The sequence below is a fragment of the Martes martes genome (assembly GCF_963455335.1).
Source record: "Martes martes genome assembly, chromosome: 4".
Lineage (NCBI taxonomy): Eukaryota > Metazoa > Chordata > Mammalia > Carnivora > Mustelidae > Martes > Martes martes.
Window position 1 is genome coordinate 101,583,220 of NC_137891.1, and position 24,954 is coordinate 101,608,173.

The 24,954-nt window shown below is 35.6% G+C and overlaps 1 protein-coding gene and 1 pseudogene across 3 annotated transcripts in view; one reads left to right on the forward strand and one right to left on the reverse strand.

The window, feature by feature from the left end:
- NTNG1 (netrin G1) overlaps positions 1–24,954 on the reverse strand; it is a 335,602-nt gene that overhangs the window by 294,445 nt on the left and 16,203 nt on the right. The window lies entirely within an intron of this gene.
- LOC308340711 (LYR motif-containing protein 4-like) lies at positions 7,774–8,043 on the forward strand (annotated as a pseudogene). Its single transcript has one exon. The product of its transcript is annotated as an LYR motif-containing protein 4-like (transcript).

Below are 24,954 nucleotides of genomic sequence, written 5' to 3' on the forward strand. Positions count from 1 at the left end.
AACACATTCATATAATTTTTACTATGGTATATTGTTGTAACTGTTCTATTTTATTATGAGTTATTGTTAATCTCTTACTGTGACTAATTTATAAATTAAACTTTACCATAGGTATATATGTTTAGGAAAAAACACTGGGTTCAGTACTATCTGAGGTTTTAGGTATCCGCTCTTGTCTTGGAACATAACCCCCACAAATAAGGAGGGACTCCATTATCTCCCTTAACAAATGAGTTGCTGAGTGCAGCTGAATGCGGAAAAAAGGGTAACCATAGGAAATGGGCAATCATTTGACTTTCTCTAAATCAATCTCCCCTACCATCATGCTACTCTATAAACCATTAGTTTCTTTGCAACAAGACTTTATAATCAAAAGCTGCAGCTTTCCCATGCTACAGAAAGTTCTTTGAGGGTAGGAACCTCATCTTACTCAACTTCCTTTCCCTCTCAGTGCCTGGCCTTGAAAATGGAGGGTCCTCAATAAGTAGCTATTGATTTGTACTGAATTGCTAAATTTAATTTCAAACCGCCCCCAGCAAGAATCTGTACTTGTCAACACTAAAATTACTTATGATCCTATGCAGAACATAACCAACTGACAAAGTTATGAATCTTTCCAAAACTGGCCTTAGAACTTCTTGTGGTTCTCACCATGTATATTGTAAATGAGTTTGGAATTTGCATGCCAAGTTGAAATATGGTGCCCTAGAGAATTTCTATGATTGATCTCATTCAAGCAAATTTACTCATTGTCCCCCAATACCTCACTATAATTAGAGACTGGTGTTTTGTTTCAACTTACGTAATAGTTTTTCATAGAAGACATCTGTCTTGTAACTTGCCTAACTCTCTTAGGGGGAAAAAAAACACACAGAAAGAAAAGGGAAAAACAATACCTCAGTGATATTAATTATACCAGCATGTTTTCCAATGCTTTGAAAAGGGGACTCTGAAAATTGACTGCCACTGAAGTGAGAGCTAAAGGATATATTACAGTTCTGAAAACCCCACTTAATGTTCTTATGGCTCTAGGAATCTAGTAATAACCGGTTGGCTACCTAGGGTAATAATCAGTTTCTCCTATTAAGTTGCCCAAAGCAGTAGCCTGGTGAGTGCTAGGGCCAGGATCCCTTCACAGGTTGTTGAATTCTACAGTGCTTCTTGCTTTCCAACACAGACTGAGCAGGATAGAACATAGAGGCCCTTCAAACCCCCAGGATAGACTTGAAAAGAAACCTCATATCCTACTTGCAGTGTGGTTGGACTTCATTCATCACAATAAACTGCTTCTTCTTGAGCTTGGAGTTTTTATGAAGCATCCTAGAAGAACTACTGTATTGAGGTCTGCTGGGCAAGTAAGACTTAGTTGTGAAATTCAGAAAGCACTAGCTGAATCTGAAGCTAGTATTATAAGCGCTCTTGTGTACTTAACAGTACTCCAGCAGTTATGCTTTCATCAAACATACATTAATCAAGTAAATAAATAAAATATTTACATTGCAAAAATACAGGTCAACATTTTGAAATTCATTCATTTATTCATTCTTTCAAGCACCCACTATTTATTATCTATTATATAGCAGGGATGGTACTAAATTCTATGAATATGGCTGAATTATCCTTGCACTTGAGAAAATGTATAGGTTTGTATTTCATTCTCGACTCTGAATTTGCATTAAAATTACTTGTACAATTAAACAATCTGTGAACTTCATCTCCAAAGATAGGACCCAAACACTGGTATTTCTTTTTCTTAAATATCATTTTAATTTGTTTAATACATTTTTCAAGTGCTTTTTATTTTGTGAAAGCATCCCATCATTTCTTAAGCCTGTGATCCTATGACTGTTTCACTTGAAGTGACTGAAACACAGTCACTTCAAGTGAAACAAGCTCAAATTTACTTCCATTTCACCTACACCACACAAGTCTTTAATTATTAGAAATATTAAATATAAAATAGAATCTTGTTACAAAACAGAATATGCAAGTACATTTAAATGATTGGTTTTTAATATTTATATTTTTCAAGAATATCTGCAAAGCAATTAAGTATAATGGTTAAGAAAACAGCATTTAGAATCATATATTTGGCTTTGAGTCACAGTCAGCCATTAACTATTGGCAGTGAAAGCCCAAGCTTTCGAGTTTAATAACTTTGGTACGAATCAAACATTGGCATTTCTTAAAAACACCCCAGCAAAGAGTGAGGTCCTTACTCAAATTGGTGACTACACAAACAAACAGGAGATCATAGTACAGTGTCGTAAATGCTATCGCAGGCATAGACAAGATGTTTTGGGAGCCCTTTGGAAGGCCATAAAAATCAGTCTCTTAAGCATGGGGGTAGGGGTTGGTCACGGAAAGCTTTAGCAATAAAAGTAGACTATAGCTTACTGTAGTTTCTACAGAAGAACAAAAGTCCTTCTAAGAAGGGTCAGAGAAGAAGGAGGGAGATGAGAGAGCAAAGAATTAAGAAAATAAGCAAGAAGAGATGTGTATTTTAGCACAATAAACTAAAGGGCAAACATCCAACCAACCTCTGGATTCCACAATGGAAATTCAGGAAATCCAACTCAAACATCAGCAGTGTGTCCCTGGACAAGTTACTGAACCTCTTTGACCCCCTTTTTTTTTTTTTTAAGATTTTATTTATTTATTTGACAGAGAGAGAGACAGCGAGAGAGGGAACACAAGCAGGGGGAGTGGGAGAGGGAGAAGCAGGCTTCCTGCTGAGCGGGACCCTGGGATCAGGACCTGAGCCAAAGGCAGACGTTTAATGACTGAGCCACCCAGGCACCCTTGATCCTTTTATTCATTTACAAATTGAGGACAATGATAGGTATATCACAGGGTCATTATAAAGAATAGAAAATGTAGCAAAAAACACTCAGTAAATGTCATCATTAAGTAGATAGAGATGATTCACATGCAGATACTCTTCAAATATTACTGTATTGTAGTGACTGGATTAAAATTTGTTTGTTTAGAAGACTGAAATATCAAGATCAAATAAAAACAATGGTAACCTATCTTTCTTCAGTTAGATACTACCTTTTAACGACACATTAATCCTGAACAGGACTCAATTTTCTTCTCCAATAGTAGTATTGACTAATGTAATGCATTGATTCATCAAGATCAGAAAATTCTGAAGGAGTTAGAATGAGATTTAAATTCTACAGAAATGAATTCTAAAACTCAAATCTCTCTTCCAGGACTAAGAATAAACACTCCATGTGACAATGAAGTCTTTTGATGCCTGAGATTTGCTTATCTGTCTTAGAATGGGGGCAAAAATATAGAGCTATGATTATTTTCTCATTTTATTTCATTGCTTTAAATAAGAACTTCTTAAACATCTCACACTACTTTCACCATATAGGTATGGTATTCCTTAAGATCCAAAGAGCTATAAACCTTTACTTCCAAAGTAACAGGTGTATTGGAACATTATTGAAAGATGCTGGGTTTGGCATATACTTTTTCAGGGAAAGCAAAATGTTGAAGGTCATATTTCATTGTCAAAGAAACATTGGCCCAATTCTTTACTTCTTTCCTGCCCTAAACAACAAACAGACAAAACATAAACAAACGGAAGTATGGGATATTTAACTTATCTATTATTGAAAGAGAGAAACACCAATCCCTTTCAACTAAGGCTTTGAAATTGGTATTTCTAAAAAATTTAAAGTCTTTCTGTATTCTAGACTATAAGGTATCCAACCCTAGAAATAAAAAAAAAAATTAAAAAAGCATAAAGGGGTAAAGGAACAATAGGAAATGGAAAAGACTTCTAGAATAGTGACTTATAAGGAGATTTTTAAGGTGCGCTGAAAAAAAAATGCATCCTGGCTGGATATATCTCAGTAAATCTTTAAAGCACTGCTACTTTTATTCTTTGATAAATATCATATAATGGCTTAGAAGTGAAGTATAATTTCAATTCTTACTACAGAGCCATTATGATGTTCTTGTGGACCAGTTAATATATTACTGAGCTCTCCTATACCAATCTCATACCAACCTGAAAACAGAAAAGTCTTCTCTTCTGAATGAGGTGATTTCTCTAGAAAGTCAGCTGTTCGCAAAAGTCAAGTTGATTCATATAGATTGCAGAAGGATACTACCAAGTTCTCTACTTTAGAATTTCCAAGAAAAATTATTTTCACATACCATAAACATTCTATCAAGTACCTATTGCTTTTAAAAATGCTAGGGTGTTTTTTTTCTTTTCGTATTTTTCAAGTATCTATTAATGAATTTATGTTCATGAGAGTCCTCAGTGAGAGGGTATGGAAAAATCCTCAGTGAGAGGATATTTTTAAGGTAAACCCTTAATCAAATGGATTTCACCAAAATTCCATTCCCAATGGTTGCCACATTCCAAGAATGGCTGAACCAAATGACTGGTCACTTTTCTTCCCCAGGGACAGTATAGTTAAGAAAATTTTTAAGTTTTGGATTCTGGAATTTTGACTTCATGAATTATAACACAGCGTACAAGTTAAACATAAGAAGTTAAAATCAGCTGCCAAGATTTTTGCTAATTGTGTGGCTTTGGGCAAGGACATAACTTCTCTGTGCTCCACCTCCCTTGTTTGAAAAATGGGACAATAACATTACCTAATTATTGGAGTTGTTACGAGTTAACACATTTATAAGTTTTTGGAATAGTGCATCATACGTAATAAGCACTCATTAGAAGTTACCTTTTAATATACTATTGCAAAGTCACCAAGAACTCTCTTGGCAGAGAATAGGTTTAAAATTAGGGATGAATCCCACCTCAGTCCTTACTAGCTTAGTGATGACAGACAAAACTCTTTGACTTCTTGGAGACTGTGTTCTCAAGACTAAAATAAGGACAACAATACCTATCTCATAATCGTTTAAGGATTAAACAAGCACCAAGCGAAATACTTGCTGTATAGTCAAGCGGTTACCTGACTGTTACAGCTAACACAAACAGATAGTATATATAATAGATTGTCAGGTTGGTAAAGGAAGAAAAGCAAGAGGCTGGAGAATAAGTTAAAATCTGGTTCTAAAAACTCCTGGATCTCTCATCCACCATCTCCCTTCCCTTCCCCACTCTAGAAAAATGCAGGCTGTTGATGAAAGTATTTTCGTGTCCCTATGCGAATGCGAGACTAGAAAATCAGTGAGGAGTACAGTCTGCCTTGGGCACCATACTGACTCTGACAAAGTTAATCATTGTCACTTCAGAGGCTCTGGAAGTACTGTGGGTCTTCAGAAGATGGGTGGTTACTTATGTCTATGAGGGGCGGGGAAATGGAGTTTAAAGTGATCCATGCAGCAGGTGTGTTGTGACGAATGCTGAGAACTACAGCAGTCCCACAGCCCCACAGAAGCTTGGCAAAGAACAGACAGAGAGCCTCTGAGCCCCTGCTGGGGCACACAACAGCAGACTAATGCAAGCTACGGAGACTCCAAAACAACCCAGTGTCTTTGAGGCAGCCAGAGGAATGAGGGAAGAAAAACCTTAATCCCAAATCTTAAACCTCTTTTCTGTGCTTTCTGCCAAAGATTTTGAGAAGACTGTGAAAGGCCATTGGGGAGGAAAAAGGGATGTTTGCTAGGCAATAGAAGGAATCTAAGTCCAAAACTCAGAGCTGGTACAGTACGGATAGAGAAAATTAGGAAGTGTTGTAGTTAAACGTGTATGTAATGAGAAAAAAAAATTTAAATATTTGCTGAGCATTTTCAAACATCAATAACTCAGCCATTTATATTTTTAAATATTAAAAAGGGCACGGAGTATGGTATTGATTTGAAAATACAGAAATGTCATGCTAAAAAATGTATCTGGTTTTGAACTGACAAAATAAGACCACTCAGTCTGATTTTATTCACATACTAAGGGCTACAGTTCAACATAATGAAATTTTGCCTTTTTAAAATGTGGGTTAGGACCCTCAATATTTGTATGGTGCAACAAGTAATAATGGCTCCATTATTAATTGCCTACTCTTATTAAAAAGTTCCAGTAAAGAAGAAATGGGAACTGAGAGCCTAGATATAGTTTATAATGTGAAAAACAATTGCCTATTATCTTATTTTGGGGTCAGAAAGGTCACTTGATAAATCATAATGTGTTTTCTAAACATGACCTATAATCGCTGTTTTTAAAACAAAACATAAATAATACCAAATGGTAAATCCAATTAATTCATTTCCAACTGGTTTTGATTATCAGCATCAATAATTATGTTCAGTTTGTGTCTTGTTATTAACCTTAATGATACTCTATCTGCCATTTAAGTAATTACTTTTTCATCAGCATCATCAGTAACAATAATTTTTGCTTATAATTAGTTGATTTGTCATTCATTAAGACTGCTAAATTAAATCATCATCTACAAGATGATCATAAAGATAAATGAAATATTGCATGGGTACTGAAATTTGTCACTCACTTGAATTTTGAAGGATGACACAGACATGCCCCCCCCCAAAGAGAAGTGATTTATTTATCTTCTTTAGGCTCTAATACCCCTTTAACTTCACTTCCTTTAGGTCTTAAATTATATTTTTATGTAAGAAACCTAAATAGCTAAACACTTTGAAAACAGTTTTCTTAATTTTCTTAAAAAGCAGATGTGATGGTCTTTTTCAAGTGTCAACTCACTAAGCTACAGCCACCGGTTATTCAAGCACTAATTTATGTGTTGCTATGAAGGTATTTTATAGATGTAATTAAAAAGTCCATAATAAGTTGGCTTTTAAATAACGAAGATTATCCTAGATAGTCAGGGTGGGCCTAATCCAATCAACAGAAAAACTCTAAGAGCACAGTCCATGATTTCCTGAAGAAGAAGAAAGTGTGTCTACAGAGGAGAGCAACTTCAGAACATGCCTGAGAGTTCAAGCCTACCCTTTCTGACAGCTTGCCTTAATTTCTGACTTGCCTAGCCATCCTCCATAATCACATAAACCAATTCTTTGTAATACTTTTCTTAGTATATATCTCCTAATAGTTCTGCTTCCCTGGTTGGACTCTAATACAGCAGGCTATTACAAAGTGGCTTGGGTATTGTATCAGAAAGATGAGAGAGTAGAAAGTACTCCTTGACCTAAAATGGATAGCTCACCATTTAAAATTTTATTAGTAGAAAGTCATTCACTTCTTTGTGTGAGCCTATAAAAATGTAGATATTTCTAGAAGGGGTAGCAGCACAAACTATTCCTATTAAGACCCCTCCCCCATTAGAGGTTCCCAATTCCCAGTTAAGGCACTAAGAGGGTGAAACTCATGAAAGAACAGTCGTAATGACAAGGCGTAGAATACAAAGCAAATGGAAGTGTTGTTACCTGGTAGCTTGGCCAAGGGCCAGTCCTGTCAAAACCAGTATTGCTCCATTCATTAGATCCCCACTCAGTTGTAAACTTGCCTTCTTCCAGGCATGCAAGACCTTAGAGAAATGTACACCTTATAGGATTCCATTATTAAAAGGATAATCATACCATGTTTCAAGAAGCCCTGCAGAAAATCTGGAAAGTATACATATACATGAAGACTAAATAACATATTACTAAATAATGAATGGATCAACCAAGAAATCAAAGGGGAAATAAAACAATTCATGGAGGGCTAGTGCTCACAGAGGCTGAGGCTCCACCTGCTGGCAAGACTGAGCCCCACTGTATTTTATTTATTTTTTCATGGTTGTGCAGAGACTGAAGTTTTATGGATTAGGTTAAACTCTGGACCTCCTCAAAGAGAGCCCACTTATTTATTTTTTTTCTAAAATGGAAGCCTCCAGCTGTACACAATTGTTAATTCTATACTAGGTGATGCTGAGAGAGAGCAAGAATTTCAGCACCTACAATTATGGAACTTATGTTGTCAGGAGGATAAGGCATGGCTTCAGAGAAGTTAAGAATGTAAAGGATCCTATAGAAATTCAAACCCTAGTGAACAAAGTCAAAGGAGACATTGGAATAATTCATTGACAGGTCCACTTCAGCCAACTGTATTTGACTGACAAGCTAATCATTGAGAAAACAAGAGGGATTTAGGGAGCTGGGACCAGCCAAGACTGCAGCTGTGGACCACCTTCAGCATTCATTCTGCTCTGGGGTCGGGGGCTGCCAACAGACCACAAGTGGCCTCTTACATCAGTTTAAAATAGCCTCTTTCTCTGCCTGCCCTGTATGAGCTGATAAACTGAGTTGGGTTTCTATTCTTCTACAGCCTTAGTGAAAAACAATGGTTGTCTCTCTCTCCTTGGTTCAAGTGTTAAAATGAAGAGCTAGAGCTCACTGAGAATAATGCTGTGTATTATTTCATCTCCTCTCCACCCCACCCCTCTTTTGCATCTCATCACCACTGGCACAGAGCACCTATACACTTTGTTTCTTCATTGACATTAAACAGAACCCCCCCCCCAAAATACATGGAGACAAATGAAAATCAAAACACAGTGGTCAAAAATCTTTGGGACACAGCAAAAGCTGTTCTAAGAGGAAAGATTATAGCATTACAGGCCTTTCTCAAGAAGCAAGAAAAAAAAATCAAATGAACACTCTAACCTTACACCTAAAGGAGCTAGAAAAAGAAGAACAAACAAAGCCCTGAGCTAGTAGAAGAAAGAAGATAATAAAGATTAGAGCAGAAATAAATGAAATAGAAACTACTAAAACAATGAAACCTGAATCTGGTTCTTTGAAAAGATAAAAAAATTAATAAACCTTTAGCCACTCATAAAGGGTGGGGGGGAGAAAGAGAGAGAGAGAGAGGGAGAGAACTCAAATAAATAAAATCAGAAATGGAGGAAAAATAACAACTGACACCACAGAAATACAAATGATAATAAAATATTATGAAAAATTGCATGTCAACAAATTGGAAAATCTAGAAGAAATGGATAAATGCCTAGAAACATATAATTTTCCAAAACTGAAACAGGAAGAAATAGAACAGATTGAGCACTAGCAATGAAATTGAACTGGTAATAAAAAAATAACAAAGACCCAGTGGCTTCATAGGTGCATTGTACTAACATTTTAAGAGTTAATACTTATTTTTTTTAATTTTTTTATTTTAATAAACATATAATGTATTTTTATCCCCAGGGGTACAGGTCTGTGAATCGCCAGGTTTACACATTTCACAGCACTCATTACAGCACATACCCTCCCCAATGTCCATTTCCCCACCACCCTCTCCCAAGAGTTAATACTTATTTTTATCCAACTATTCAAAAAATAGGAGAGGAGGGAAAGCTTCCAAATTTATTCTATGAAGTCATTACCTTGATACCAAAACCAGATAAAGCCACTGAAATAAAAGAAAAATAAAGACCAATATCACTGATGAACACAGGTGCGATAATCCTAAACAAAATATTTGCAAGCCAAATCCAACAATACATTAAAAAAACCATTCACCACAATTGAATGGGATTTGTTCCAGGGATACAGTATGGTTCAGTACTTCCAAATCAATCAATGTGCTACATCACATTAACAAGAGAAAGGATAAAAACCATATGATCATATGGATAAAAACCATATGATCACCTTAATAGATGCAGAAACAACTTCTGACACAATGTAACATCATTCATGATAAGAACTCTCAACAAACTAGGTTTAGAGGAAACATACCTCAACATAATAAAAACCATATATGAAAACCCCACAGCCAACATCTGTGGCTGTTTTTCCTCCAAAATCAGTAACAGTTCCACTCTGACCACTTTTATTCACCACAGTATTGCAAGTCCTAACCACAGCAATCAGATAAGAAAAAAAAGTCAAAGACATCCAAATTGGTTAGAAAGAAAGAAAACTTTCACTATTTGCAGATAACACGATACTCTATGTAGAAAACCCAAAAGACTCCACCAAAATGCTATAACCAATAAATGAAGTCAGTAAAGTTGCAAGATCAAAATTAATACAGAGAAATATGTTTCATTTTTATACACCAATACTGAAGAAGCAGAAAAAGAAATTAAGAAAACAATCCCATTTGCAATTACACCAAAAAGAATAAATCTTAGGAAGAAACTTAACCAAAAAGGTGAAAAAGAACTGTATTCTGAGAACTATGAAACACTGATGAAATAAACTATAGCTGACACAAACAAATGGAAATATATTCCATACTCATGAATGGGAGAATAAATATTATTAAAATGCCCATGCTACCTAAAGCAATCTACAGACTTAATGCAATTCCTATCAACATATCAACAACATTTTTCATAGAACTAGAACAAATAATCCTAAAATTTATATGTTACCACAAAAGACCATGATAGCCAAAGCAATATTGGGAAAGAACAAAGCTAGAGATATCACAATCCCAGATTTCAACATACACTACGAATCTGTAGTAATCACAACACTAAGGTAATGGCACAAAAACAGACACATAGGTCAATGGAACAGAACAGATAATCCAGAAATAAACCCACACTTATATAGTCAATTAATCTACGAAAAAGGAAGCAAGAGTATACAATGGAAAAAAGACAGTGTCAAATGTGACTGGGAAAACTGGACAGCTATATGCAAAAGAATGCAACAAACATACTTTCTTATATACACAAAAATAAACTGATAATGCACTAAAGACCTAAATGTGAGGCCTGAAACCAATAACATCCTAGAAGAAAACAGGTAGTGGTTTCTTTGACATTGTCCACAGAAACATTTTTCTAGGTATGTCTCCTCAGGCAAGTGAAACAAAAGAAAAATTGAAGTAGTGGGATTACATCAAAATAAAAAGCTTTTGCACAGCAAAGGAAACCATCAACAAAACAAAAAGCCTACTGAATCAGAGAATATATTTACAAATGATATATCCAATAAGGGGTTAATATAAAATAGCTAAAGAACTTACACAACTCAACACACACACACACAAAAATCCAATTAAAAATGGGCAGAGGACCTGAATAGACATTTTTCCAAACAAGATATACAGATGGCCATCAGACACATGAAAAGATGCTCAACATCACTAATCATCAGGAAAATGCAAATTAAAACCAAAATGACATATCACTTTACACCTGTCAGAATGGCTAAAATCAAAAACACACAAAATAACAAGTGTTAGTGAGGATGTGGAGAAAAAGGAACCCTCATGCATTGTTGGTGGGAATGCAAATTAGTGTAGCCAATGTGAAAAGCTGTTTGGAGGTTCCTCAAAAAAATTAAAAATAGAATTATCATACAATCCAGTAATTCTACCACTGGGTATTTACCCACCCCCCCAAACAAAAAACAAAACAAAACAAAAAAAACGGTGAAAAACTAATAAATAAAGATATATGCTCTCCTATGTTTACTGCACCATTATTTACAATAGCCAAGCTATGGAAGCAACCAGGACATCCACTGATCTATGAATAAAGATGTTATATATCTATATCTATATCTATATATGATGGAATATAAATACTATATATGTGTGTGTGTATACATATATATATATTTATATACACATATATAAATATATATATACTGGAATATTACTCAGCCACAAAAAAGAATGAAATCTTGCCATTTGCAATGACATGGATGAACCTGGAGGGTATAATGCTAATTGAGATGAATCAGACCAAGACAGATACCATATGATTTCACACCTATATGGAATTTAAGAAACAGATGAACAAAGGAAAAATAACAAACAAAAGCCAGACTCAAATACAGAGGACAAACTGATTGCCAGAGGGGAATGAGTGGGGGGATGGGTGAAATAGATAAAGGGGGATTAAGAGCATACTTATCTTGATGAGTACTGAGAAATATATAAAATTGTTGAATCATACTGTATACCTGAAACTAATATAACACTGTATATTAATTATAATTCAATTAAAAAAGCTGTAAAATACTCTATAAGATCCACCCACTCAAGAAAACAGAGTTTGACACATAAACTACTGAATCAAAGAATATATGTCTAGATTAACCTCTCTGAAATAGCTAGTTTTATTTTTGCTATACCAATAAATGAGGGAGGAAAAAGGTCAATCTGCATATATGGAGAACTTCACAATGTTTTGGCAAATTTTAGACTGGCAAAACATGATGCATATTTAAAGTTGGTTAATTTGATCGATTTTTTAGATATTTAAGATGTTTCTATAGATTTTGTTGCTGGTTGTTTCTATGATAAATGGTACAGAGGTCACAGATATTGCTATAGATATGGAAATAATTATACTATGTGCTTGCTCTTATGTTCACCCAGGATGCAAATCAAAAAGAACAATTTTAAAATAGATTTACTACTGGGTTTATTTCGTTGACCTTGACAAATGTCACCTCAATGTTGTTCCACTTCTATTTTTCCTCAAGGGAGCAGAGCTGCTCATGAGCAGGTGAAGGTAGAAGCACATGGTCAAGTTAAAGCACAGAGAGAGAAACATTTTAAGTTGTCCAGAATATTAACAAGGAATACGATTTGCATATCTCCTGAACATAGAGTCTTATTTTATATATTAGTAACTACTTCATTATATCCATGAATTTAGAGCTTCCTGAAATCATTTATATTAGAATCTAGTATTAAGGTCACTTTTTTTCCCTTGACATGATTCTAAAATGGAAATGAGAACTTTACCCATGATTTCCTATGATAATTGCAGACTTCCATTCAAGAAAAGAAGGAAAGAAAAGCCAGCAGAAGCAACATTTGAGAACTGCCTTCTTCATTTTAGACTACAACTATATGAATAATCTTCTATTTTCACAGTAAAGCTCCCATTATTTATACTGTGAAATTGCAGACTACCTTTTCTCCAGAGATCTCAAAGTTCTTTTCTGGTATCAATTTGTCAATAGCCCAATGCCTCTGATTCTATGGAGTCCAGAGGAATCTGTTCGAGCATTATTTCTGTGAAAGCCTTTCATAGGCTTTATAACAACCCAACCTATGGAGAGCATCAATAATGACTGCAAAGTTCTTTTGCCAAGTGCTTATTAACTAACAAAAGACATCTCCATTAGAAGAAAAAAGTATGGGGGTGCCTGGGTGGCTCAGTCAGTTAAGGTTAAGCGGCTGCCTTTGGCTCCAGTCATGATCCCAGGGTCCTGGGATCAAGCCCCGTGTTGGGCTCCCTGCTCAGTGGGGAACCTGTTGCTCCCTCTTCCACTCCCCTGCTTGTATTCCCTCCCTCACTGTCTCTCTCTCTCTGTCAAATAAATAAATAAATAAATAAATAAGAAGAAAGTATGGCTTTGAAAAACTGAAAACTCAAGGGCAATGTATTTACATCCTTCTTAAATCTACTCAAGCTTTCATTCAAAGATTAAGTTTACACATATTACATACTTACACAGTGCCCGGTAAAGTATACTCAATAAAAATTAATTACTTTAATTTTACAAATATGTCATAATTCAATATCTATTATGTATTAGTTATTGTGACTTACACCAAGTCATTAACCTTTTCAAATTTTATAAAATGGGGCTTTTCTATCTGTATTTGAGGATTAACATTACTCAAGATGCATGAGACCATTTTTAAGTTATTTCTCATACAAATATGAACTTTTGGTATAATAAACCTGGGACTTGAACATCAGACACTTTAGAAATTTAACACTGATAATAACGAATTATATGTAATAATATTAAACTGGGAAAAATGTAACATTGATGTTCTGCCGTTTCTGGATAGATTCCTTCAGAATAAAGTTCTTGGCGATCATACATAAATTCATGGCACTTTAAGGATGGCTGTAGGCAGGCTCAAGAAGTTATGAAGATTTGTTCTGGAGCATTGCGAAGCAAATTTTAAAAAGGCATTCAAGCAGTTTTATAAATGTTTCTAACTGGAAAACAATGGTAAACCAATAGCCCAGTGTGCCAGTGAAAATGTCATACAGTCCTAAATGAATATTTTGGGAGAAGAAGGAACGCTGAGATTTGGGCTAGGATTGTGGAAGACCCTCTGTGTATCAGAGCATATGGACATAAACTAGGTTAAGTTGCTTGTATTTGAATTCTATGTTCATTTTGACCTTTTACTATTCTCACCTCCGAACAAGGACACAAACCCAAGATACTTAATGACAGTACCCATGCCTTTGATATGTAATCATCTATTGTTATGTTTTATATAGCTCAGTTATGTAAGTCTCATCTCTCCAGCAAAGATTTTGGTAGGCAAAGGCCTTGAGCCAAACCAAGGGTCTGGTATGTATTAAGAGTGACTTTTCTTACATGATGTTTTACAGGTATCAAAGTTAATTATTTCAGTCAACCTTCATAAAAACCATGCAAAAGAACCAGGAACTCTGAAATCAGTTTAAATAGGTAACTTGTCCAAAATTACTTGGTTAGGCTTCAATAAGTATTTATTGAATTGAATCTCTGCATTATGTTAAGGACCTATGATTTGTGATCACTGAGCTTGCAAATACGTTATAAGAATTGCAGCGCCTTGGATGGCACGTTTCCCTGTTTTGTATAGTACTTTGTATTTTACAAAGTGCCTTCACCTACATAATTGTGTTTAATGATTGATATCTTAGAGAGTGGGAGAATATGCTAAGTGTAAGAAATGATGTTACAGTATTATGTAGTGAGAAACATAAGGACAGCTGAGCAGGATTTAGATTAATTCATGGGTGACACAGTCATAACATTTATTACTGTGGAGATAGAGCCACAAAAGGAAATTATTTTTAAGAGAAAGCTAAAGACAAGGCTTTGCTTGTCTCCTTAAGCTGTAATGCCCTTCTCTTTCTTCTTCCTTCTCAGAGCAGTTTACTCTTCCTTCAAAGCTCAGCTCAAAGGCCATCTCCTCTATGAAGCTACCACTGAGCCCTCTGAATTTGCAAGGAATTGCATCCCTCTGTGTTCCCACAGCTCTTGACATGCAGCTCTTGCAGAGCATTTATTTTCTTCTCCTTTGTAAATAACTGTTTACTTTATAAAGCTTCTTCAAGGCAGAGACTAGCTTGTCCTCATTAGCTCTCATTTTGCCCACAACAGGGTTCTGGTGGTATTGAATGAACTAGAAGGAACACCACTATTTAAAATACTAAAGACACCCACCAAATATTCCCAAGGGTCATCTCCTGCCAGATTTGTAAAAGACAGCAAGGGAAGAAGAGATTATTGAAGGACAATAAAAAAATAAAATAAAATATAAAAATGGACAGAGCAGGGGCGCCTGTGTTTGGCTAAGTGGGTTAAGCCTCTGCCTTCGGCTCAGGTCATGATCTCAGGGTCCTGGGATCGAGCCCCGCATCGGGCTCTCTGCTCCGCGGGAGCCTGCTTCCTCCTCCCTCTCTGCCTGCCTCTCTGCCTACTTGTGATCTCTCTCTCTGTCTGTCAAATAAATAAATAAAATCTTTTAAAAAAAAAAAAGGACAAAGCAGAGATTTAGGAAAGCAGAATGTTAGAAGGACACTTTATTCCATGGTTATATATATAGGGGCCCACTATGTATCAGGCACTAAACTAATTGCTCGAGATATAAAAGAGAATGAGGCTCTGTCCCTATTCTTTAAGGAGTTTCCAGTCTAGTGTGGAAGGCAGTCAAGTAAACAATAATTACAAAACAAAGGGCTAAATTAATTGCTAAAGATAACTACCTACTACAACATGGCAGTTGCAAGTCTAAAAACACTCTTGCCTTTAAATTGTATTAAAAATATGAGGAAATAAGGTTGGAGTTAGATTTCTAGTCTTGTGACGACAAAGTTGTTTTACTATAGGAGTTTCAATAATAAAGTTCTATGTTGACTAGCTCTAAGAATATATGTCAAACTTATAAAATCATTGAGCAAATCTTGCATTTGACAACATCCAGACTTTCTTCAAAAAGAACCATTTTTACTGCCCTATCACCACCAGTGTTATGATTACATACTCTCATAGGGACTTTAACTTCTTCTTTGAAATATCTATTATAGTAGTAATTATTGGTATACTTGTTTCATGTATTTCTCCCTCCCTTTGATCATGAGCTCTCCAAGGTAGGGAAATGTGTCTGTCTTGCTCATCTTTACAACGCTAGCTCAGTACCGGGCACATACTAGGTGCTCAATAAGTGCTTGATAAATTGGTTAAATTACTAACATTTGTTAGTTTTGTCATCCAATACCATAAAATAAAGTTTCCCTATGGCTTGCAACAGCTTTTTCCCCAAAGTGTGTTGTTCATTCCAAATGTAGTGTGAGTCCAGAACAAGATCAAATTATAACTGTGAAATCTGCATATTGCACAAAACCAGCAAACACAGTTGGGAAGATTGTGCCCATCACAAAGAAACTATGCTAACTAGTAGATGGGGCCGAGATCTGACCTATTTTCTCCTTTCTAAGCCATGGTGCAAGGATGCATTTCTTGGAAACAGGACCTCTTCTTAATTCACAGTCTATAGTCTTGATAATATAATTTGTTAGTTGCCCTAATTGAACACACTGTATCCAAATACCATATGTACTAAAATATTGGGAGCAAGGAAGAATTATGGATCTAGGTTTCACTTAACCATGTTATTTTCTAGTAGAGGTATAATTGACAAACAACATTATGTTATTTCAGGTATATAATATAATAAGTCGCTATTTATATATACTGCAAAAGGATCACCACAATAACTCTAGTTAACATCTGTCACCATACAGAATTACAGAACTTTTCTTGTGGTGAGAACTTTTAAGATCTACTCTCTTAGCAACTTTCATATATGCAATACAGTATTATTAATTATAGTTGCCATACTGTACATTACATCCTCATGACTTATTTATATATAACAGGAAGTCTGTACCCTTTGACAACTTCCATCTATTTCACCCTCCCCCCATTCCCAGCCTCTGGCAACCACCAATTTGCTCTTTGTATCTACAAATGTTTTTTCTTTTCTTTTCTTTTTCTCTTTTGGATTCTGCATGTAAGAAACACGATATGGCACTTTCTCTGTTTGACTTATTTTGTTGGTATAAGGTCCCCAAGGTCCGTCCAGGCTGTCACAAATCACAAGATTTCATTCTTTTTTAGGGCCGAATAATGTTCCATTATATACCTCACGTTTTCTTTATCTACCCAGTGTTAGATATTTGGGTTGCTTCCATATCTTACCTACTGTAAATAATGCTGCAATGAACCATGTTTCATTTGCTGATCAGGACTGTGGTGGAGATGGAAATCCACTAGATGTGTTTGAGGAAGGGGATAATGTGGATAATACAGTAACCAAGAAAATTGATTTGGGATCCAGCATTTCCATTTCCCATAGTGAATTTCTCTCTTTTATTTCAAAGCATCCATGACAGCCAATGCATTGTGCCATTCCAATAGCTGATTAATAAAATGAGCTTTTAGGGCCACCTGAGTGGCTCAGTCAGTAGGGCATCTGACTTTTGGTTTCAGCTCAGGTCATGATCTCAGGGTCATGAGCTCAAGCCCCATGTCAGGCTCTGTACTGCGTGTGGAACTTCCTTAAGATTCTTTCTCTTCCTCTCCCACTGCCCTTCCCCCCTGCTCATGCACACACACTCTCTCTCTAAAAAAAAAAAAATCAATTAAATAAAATGAGTTTAATTTAATTTATATTCACATAGTTATTTATTTTGTTAACATTTTCTTTTGTTTTTAGACAGTCATTATGCTGTCATTAGACATGTCTAGGGCATTTGTTAAAACAGTGATCCATTACAATCTCAAATGCAAATGCCATTGCAACCATGAATGATTATTTTAATACTGTGTTATTTAGAATACATATCATTTATTTTAAAACCACAGTTGTGAAATTATTTGGATTTTAAATACCTGGCTTGGAGCCAGAACCTCATAAGCAGTTAGTTATTAGATGCTATTTGTAACATCAGGAAAGGCCAGACAGTTCACAGAAAGGGGAACTAAAGGGAAAGCATTCAGAAGATCCCTTCAAACTAGAAAATGAGAATCAGAATGCTTTTAACTTTTTATCAATAGAAATGAGCATCACAATGACAAAGACGGTTAATATTTGTTGGGCATCTCCTATGTGCCAGGCATTGTGCTAAGTACATCATTATCTTACTGTCCCTCAAAACAAAAACAAACAAAAAAATGAAATAACTTGATTAAGTTGGAACTTGAATGGAGACTGTTTGAATCCAATAAAATATCCCTAAAGGTATGCGCTCTCCCAAGGTAGACAACTCATCTTCTGAATGCTTGGTTCTAAATGTCTAAGACCCAGGGATCCTATACTTCCTGTCTAGAAGGGGCAATGGACTCTTTCTTGGGAGGGCATAAATAAATGTAAAGCTACTCCTTTACTGTTACTCCTCCTAAAACAATGCCAATTTGCCCCCAAAAAAGAAGCAAATGTATAAAATATGTACTAATAGTGTACCTGTATTGTCAGTATAAATGGAAACTTCCTGGCTGTGGTTTTAATTGGAAATGGAACCCTTCCCTTACTGTCCAAATTTATTACAGTTACACATCACCCTCAGGTTTTCATCCAGGAGACAAGTCATTCTGGTGATGGATGAGGCAATATTTATACATCATCTTGCAAAGTAAGCAAGGAGACTTCCAGTTTAAAAGCACTATTGGCTATCGTTATACTCTAGTAATGAAAAAGTGATTTTGGAAAAAAGATTACATACATATAAATATTCGAAATAATTTTTTAAGCTGTGATTTTTGTGTAAATCGTACAGATCAAAGTATACCTTTCAATTCAGGTAGCCAGATGCAAAATATTACTCTTAAAATTTGTTGCCCTCTGTAAAAAAGATCTAGTCAAGGAAGTTTGTTTATTGTTTAACTCAATATTTAGTCCTGCAAATTTCATGCTTCCTCCTGTCGATTTGACATTATGAATATTCATTAGTGATGTTCATACAACTTCCAAGTGATTTAACTATTAAATAATTAAAACAAAGATGAGAGATTAAGAGCCATGATACATATAGTTTTATCAAAAATCCTGAGTTAATTATGGTTGCTAGGATAGATCATAAAATCCAACTATGAGTGTCCTGAAAACTAAGGCAATTAAAAAAACACGATTTCTAGGGGGCACCTGGGTGGTTCAGTTGGTTGAGTGACCTACTCTTGGTTTCAGTCAGGTCATGATATCAGCGTGGTGAAACTGAGCCCTGTGTAGAGCTCTGTGCTGGGTGTGGAGTCTGCTTGAGATTCTCTCTCTCCCTATCCATTGGCCCCTCCCCTCACTACTCACCCCCTCACTGCCCTGCTTATGCTTCCTCTCAGAAAAATAAATCTTGGGGCGCCTGAGTGGCTCAGTGGGTTAAAGCCTCTGCCTTCGGCTCAGGTCATGATCCCAGGGTCCTGGGATGGAGCGCCGCATCGGGCTCTCTGCTCCGCAGGGAACCTGCTTCCCCCTCTCTCTCTGCCTGCCTCTCTGCCTACTTGTGATCTCTGTCTGTCAAATAAATAAATAAAATCTTTTAAAAAAAATAAACCTTAAAAAAAGAAACACAGTTTCTTAAATATTTTTCATTACATAACAAGAGGAAATACATCAGTAAACAGTGCAAAACAAGACTTAAAAGAGCCCTCATAATCTGTCGGTAGGAATGCAAAGTGGTGCAACTAGATTTGATGAAAATTCAGTACGCTATAGCCCACAGATTAGTTTCTATGTGCACACCTTAAAATAAACAGAACAAGACAAAAGAACTCTTGCTCACATGCACCAAGATCTAGGTATGAAGATGTTTCTTGCTGGGTGGATTGTAATTACAAAAAACTAAAAACAAACAAACAAATAAAACTTGCTAAATTCCCACAATTGAAGAATATATGTATCCAATGGAATAGACAGATAGCATTTTAATATGAATGAAATAGATCATACAGACCAAAAAATATAATTTATGAAAATAACATTGAATGAAAAAGTTACAGAATAGTTTTTCCACATAGTAACATTAAAAAACCCAAAGTCAAAACTATAATTTGTTTATGAACATATAAGCTTCATGTAAAAAAAATACCAAAACATGGACTACAGGGAACTACCCTACATTTATGATACTGGTTTCCTCTGGAAAAGGGAGGCAAGGAACAGACCAGGGGAAGGAAACAAGATGGTTTTGACTTGGTAGGTAATGTTTATTCATGTTTTAAAATCCTAATGAAAACAATGTAACTTCATCATTGTTAATTTTAAGTGCTGGGTGTATATATATTTGTTATATTGGTTCTATACTTTTAATTTTAAAAACAAAAAAAAGAAGAAAATGTTTATGATACCTTCAAGATTAAGGACCTTCAACGTAGCTTAAGTACTTTAAAGACCATGTATGTATTAGAGCAATAATCTCTGATATGAATCCTATCATCAAATTAACATATCTCTGTGTTAGCAGCCCATTCATTCATTCAACAAGTATTTGTTGAGCCCTACCATGGACAGACATAAGACAAAGTTCCTGTCCTCTGGATATTATATTGTGGAAGAGAAAAGGGACATAAGTATATGAGCAGTATATAACATAATAAATGTCTAGTCATTGGAACTGATATTCAGTCAGATGGTATCGAGTAAGGCATATCCATAGATGTCTTTTCTGATTGTTTTGTGTTGATGCTGTCCCAGTTGTTAAATAGTTTGAATATCACCCTCTATAATAAATTTAATGAAGAAAATATTAAGCAGGATCAAGGAATGGGATAGAGTGGGAAAGAGATGCTATTTAAATAAGGTGATCAGATAGGCTTCCTTACAAAAGGTTTTTTTAGCAGAGACTTGAATAAAAGGTGGGAGGGAGTTTTGGGAAGATTTTGAGAATGTGGATCCAAACAACAAGGCAAGAATAAACATAGTTTTATGTGGAACACCAAGAAGTTGCAGGCAGACTGGAGTGAGCAAGGTAGGGAGTGATCAGAGTGGACTTCAAAGAGGTTTTTAAGGACCAGATTACATAAGACCTTTCAGGCAGTAGTAAGGGTTTAGATTTAATTATTAATGGGACACAGCTAGGGAGGAAATTGAACAAGGACAGGACCTGATTGATTCAGGTGTTTAAAATTTTATCCATATGTATATTATGTAATTATATTCCCTAATTACATAATATTTATATTACATATTTTATTTGTATATTATATTTACACTATATGTGTATATTTCTATAATATATTTATATTACATGTTATATTATGATATATGATATATTATAATATTATAGAACATGAATTTGGTAACAGGGCAAGAGTTTGCAAGCAAGGAGATCAGTTAGGAAATACTGCAGGGGTCTAGCCTGGATATAAAGCTGGTTGGGACCTAGTTGTTAGAAGGAGAGAGGGTAAAAAGCAATCTGATTTGGGATAGATTTCTGAAGGTTTAGCCCACAGGACTTGCTGATATGTGTTGTGAGGGACATAAAGGAGTTAAAGAGGATTCCTAGATTTTTCATCTTGAGCAACTAGATAAATATAAGATGCTGTTTATAGATATGGGAAAGACTACAGGCAAAATCCATTTGGGGAGAAGAAATCAAGAGTTCTATAGTAAATGTGTTAAGTTTAAAATGCCTACTAGACAACTGAGTGGAGACAGCATGTAACAGTTGTTATTGATACTGTTAAAAAAAATCAAAAGCATCACACTAACTACTTTTCTCAACACCTCCCCCACAAGAATATGATTTTGTTAACTAGCCAACAGTTGCTGACTTATTATTCTGGTTTTAGATGGTGAACACAATATGTACTCCACTCTGTATGATTTCTAACAGCTTATTTCCATTTATATGAACACGTTAATGGAAAAGAAAGCAGGAATGGAAACAAACACTGTTGATTGGTTCTCTTATCCCTGAATGAAGACACTCATCACATAATGTGTATTTCCAACATTCCCCACACTCTGTTTACAGAATCCAATTTTCTGAGGTTATTTCAGATAAAAGGCTTTTTAAATAACAAAATCATAGTGTTGTGCTCATAGTCCAAATCATAAATGTTATTTTTAAAAAGGTTTTCATGATGGTTGTATCTCACATATGACAAATAAAATTAGGGAAGAATTTATGGTATGGTTTAAGAGTAGGACATCCATGTCAGACTGCCTGGGTTTATATCCTGTTCCCACTACTTGGTTGGAAAAGTTATTTAACCTCATGCCTCAATCACTCCACCTGATAAATAAGGACAATGACAGGACTACAGACATGAACAAACAAAGGTGTTTAGTCCGGTGCATGGCACCATGTAAGTTCTTGATAAAGATCAACTACAAACATAACTTGTAAAAATGCAGCAGGAGTTCAGTTCAGCAAGCATGTATTAAGTACTACTGTAGGCTTCACACTGTGCTAGGCACTCTTACAGCGCTGACTACAGTGATAGCTAAAGAGAATGTGATTCTGAGTCAGTCAGTAGACACACTGATGCTCCCTAACACCCTGTACAAGTTTAGTCTTCTAAACTTTGAAATCAGATTTCTCATGGAGTGGTCCAGGCATCACAGCCAACCTCAGATGGCCCACCAGCTCACTTTCTCTATCCTGCACACATCCTCGTCTGTAACTTGTGTTGACCATGTACGTTGAATTCTCCTCTCCCTTGAGAGAGAATTGCTCGGAAGTATATTTGATTTCTTCATTTTGTCATTTCCAGGAAGGAAAGAGAGCCACAGGAAAGAAACAGAAAGTTACATGGAACAGTGAAAAATCATTGTTCAGACATGACCTGATTATAATGTGAGCCGCTAGACCTCTCAATGGACACCAACCCTCTGGAAAGAAAAAGGACTATATCTCTGTACTGAAGCAATATCCAGCTCAATTCTTCATTTAATATTTTAGAAGTCAGTTTCAAAGTAGGTCAAAGAAGGAAAACCAATTCTGGCTTCTTCCTTAGCTCACATCTTTAATTTTCATGGAACTGATACTATGTGAATCTATCTATTCCCAGAAAGATGAGAAGGAACTTACAACCTGCCAATCTCAGTAAGTTCTTTTCCAATATTATGCGTGTGAAACAACTTTCATCACTTTCCCCTTTTGTAGGAAAAGAAATTCTGAAATCTAAACATGGCACATGAAAAACTAGTCTGCCCATTGGCCTGGTGAGTTAAAACCAAAGCAGATTTCACAACAGCCACTTTATAGAATTAATATGTTTCAGTAAGTAACTGTTTCCAAAGGACTGATTGTCAGTGAAAAGGGGGGCTTTACTTAGGGTAAATGTCAACTTTTCCAAGTTCTTACATTAGACCAAAGATTTGAGCAGGTACTTAGATGAATTTTTCTCAGTCCTGAGAAATTTTTTTCAGCCCTGAGATGGTAACTCTCTGCCACCAAAATCCTGTTCAAGAGTATAAAATTTCCACAAAATGAAGGGTGTATAAAAATCTCTGAAACAGGACATGTTCTTCTGGAGGAAAAGATACTCATATTTTTAAATTAATCAACTGACCAAAAAAATGGTGTCTGTTTAAAAGGCCCAAATTTACGTATTTTATATAAAATTTTTAACAGAAAAATTAGGAAAAAGGGCAAAAAGTGCAAAAACTACTACAACTAGGAATACAAAAATGTGAATGGTCAAGAAACATATCAAAAACCTACCTAGTCAATAAGCAAAAAATACATCCTTGAAAAACTAAATGTCATCTCACCTTCTGATAGCTCATTTATCAATGCAAAATGTTAGAGGTCTTTATCTTAGCAGAAAAGGGGGTAACAATAAAGATAATTTTATCATTATTATTTTTGGTAAAGTATGTATTTTCATTTATCTGCTAAAGTCCTATGTTAGAAGAAATTTTAAGAATATACTTTCCAGTATTGATGAGAATCTCATGCCTACCACATTTTTGTAAAATGCTTAAAAACAGAGTATACTAATCAGCTTTCTGGAGGACAATTTGACTCCAGTTAAGAGCCTTAAAGCATGAAAACCAAACAACCTAAAAGTCTAGAAACAGAAGATTGGTTAAAGAAATACCCACACATGGGATGCCTGGGTGGCTCAGTTGGTTAAGCGGCTGCCTTCGGCTCAGGTCATGATCCCAGCGTCCTGGGATCGAGTCCCACATCGGGCTCCTTGCTCGGCGGGGAGCCTGCTTCTCCCTCTGCCTCTGCCTGCCACTCTGTCTGCCTGTGCTCGCTCGCTCTCTCTCTAACAAATAAATAAATTTAAAAAAAAATACCCACACAGTAGAATACTACACAGCAGTATATCTCAAACATATAATGTTGAATTAAAAAAGGAAGTTCTACAATGATGAGGATGGTATTTTTCCATTTATTCAAAGTTTCAAAAACAATCCTACTTACAATCCATGGATCATAATCAATATACAATTTTCAATTATCTGTTAAAATGAAAAAGAAATATAAAGGAAGAAAAATGTATCAGAGGGCAGAGCACATAGGAAGGGTAAATACTTTTTTGTAAAGCTTTTGTTTGCATTGTGTATGTGGGATAGTGTGTGTTTAATGGGTTGTAATATAAAATGTGTTTCTCACTGTGGATCAATTTAAAGCAAGTTTTAAAGCCACATGTACAGTTTACAAGGTGTAATTTGCTCATCCTTAGCTTGTTGCTCCTAAAGAGGTCCCCCGACTTTGCTCTCTATTGTGTAGCAGAAGCTGTCTTCCTCCTATCTTTAGACACTCTCCAAGTCCACACAAAAGCAAGGCCCAGAGAGAAGTGCCTAAGTCACACATGCTGATTTCAGTCCCCATGACTGACATATAGAATGCTATTTCGTTCAGTAATGATTCCATCCATGAGAACACAAGAATACAGCCCTATACTTTAGCATCAGCTAAATATGATACAATGAGCTTGACAATCTAAAAACACGTGTGTTTAACATGGAAGGTTTCAGATGTGGGAGAAGAAGGATATGTTCAATAAGAAAGACTATACTATATATGTTCATCACTGCACATAACCAATAGAAAAAGAAAAGCAAAGAACATCAAGTTGTTGAGGTGAGAGGGTAATGAAATACTGTATACC